This window comes from Leucopleurus acutus (assembly GCF_964270905.1).
Source record: "Leucopleurus acutus genome assembly, chromosome: 13".
NCBI classification, from domain to species: domain Eukaryota; kingdom Metazoa; phylum Chordata; class Mammalia; order Artiodactyla; family Delphinidae; genus Leucopleurus; species Leucopleurus acutus.
The window spans coordinates 20836937-20838481 of NC_139155.1; the positions used below are offsets into that span (position 1 = coordinate 20836937).

Here is a 1545-nt window from a genome sequence, read left to right on the forward strand (position 1 = left end):
TTTGGGACCCTGCTTTCTATTCTTTTGGATGTAAATCCAGGAGTGGAATTGCTGGATCACGATTCTCTGTTTAATGTTTTTGAGACATTGCTATATTGTTTTCCATAGTAGCTGTACCATTTTACATTCTCACCAACAGTGCATAAAGGTTCCAGTTTCTCCATGTCCTTGCCAACACTGGTTATTTTGTTTCTTTTTTTTTTTCTTTTAAAATAGTAACCATCCTAATGGGTATGAAGTGATATCTCATGGTTTTCAAAAAAGAAGTAATTAATTAATTAATTTGTTTTGGGCTGCATTGGGTCTTTGTTGCTGTGTGCGGGCTTTTCTGTAGTTGCGGCGCACAGGCTTCTCATTGTGATGGCTTCTCTTTGCTGTGGAGCACGGGCTCTAGGTGCGTGGGCTTCAGTAGTTGTGGCTTGCGGGCTCTAGAGCACAGGCTCAGTAGTTGTGGTGCACGGGCTTAGTTGCTCTTCAGCCTGTGGGATCTAACCGGACCAGGGTTCAAACCTGGGTCCCCTGCATTGAAAGGCGGATTCTTAACCACTGCACCACCAGGGAAGTCCCCTCTCATTGTGATTTTGATTTGCATTTCCCTGTGATTAGTGATGTTGAGCATAATTCTATATGCTTATTGGCCATTGGTTTATTTTCTTTGGAGACATGTCTTTTCAAGTTCTTTGTCCATTTGAAAAAAATTATATAAACTGTTTATTAACAGACAGTGCCCACAAATTTATTTCTTCTTGGACACATGCATGGTGCAACCATGGTGGCCTGTGGTCTTGGTGTGTTGGCCTCAGACACAAAGTCCCCAGAAGTGGCACAGCCCTCTGTGGGCCCCAATCTTCTTCATTTGCTCCAGGTTTTCATGAAGTTTGTTGTCCAGACCGTTGGCCAAGACTTGGCTGTGTTTTCCATCCGTCACATCCTTCTGTCTGTTGAAGAACCAGTCTGGGATCATGTACTGGTGTGGATTCTGCATAGTGGTGATCACACATTCTACCTCCTCCTCAGTGAGCTCTCCTGCCTTCTTGGTGAGGTCAATGTCTGGTTTCCTCAACATCACATGAGCAAATTTTGCCCCACACCCTTAATTGCTGTAATGGCTAAAGCAATTTTATGCTGCTCATCAATATTGTTGTTGAGTACTTGCAAAATGTGCTGGAACTTCTCAGGGATTACTAGAGATGTGGCAGCAGTCCCAGTAGCCCTTTTGTCCATTTTTTAAATTGGGTTGTTTTTTGTTGTTGAGTTTTAAAAGTTCTCTCTGTATTTGGGTTATTAACCCCCATCATACATATGATTGCAAATATTTTTTCCCATTCTATAGGTTGCCTTTTCACTCTGTTGCTTGTGTCCTTCACATGGAAGTTTTTAATTGTGATGTAGTTCAGTTTAGCTATTTTTACTTTTGTTGCCTGTGCTTTTGGTGTCATATCCAAGAAATCATTGCCGCATTCATTGTAATGAAGTTTTTCCACTATGTTTTCTTTTAAGAGTTTTATTGTTGAAGTCTTAAGTTTAGGTCTTTGAGCCATTTTG

General features: G+C 41.3%; 1 pseudogene across 1 annotated transcript; it reads right to left on the minus strand.

Annotated features, from left to right (window-relative positions):
• Positions 1 to 736: 736 nt before the first annotated feature.
• On the minus strand, positions 737 to 1224 carry LOC309970632 (small ribosomal subunit protein uS13-like; annotated as a pseudogene). Its single transcript has one exon. The product of its transcript is annotated as a small ribosomal subunit protein uS13-like (transcript).
• Positions 1225 to 1545: the final 321 nt, after the last annotated feature.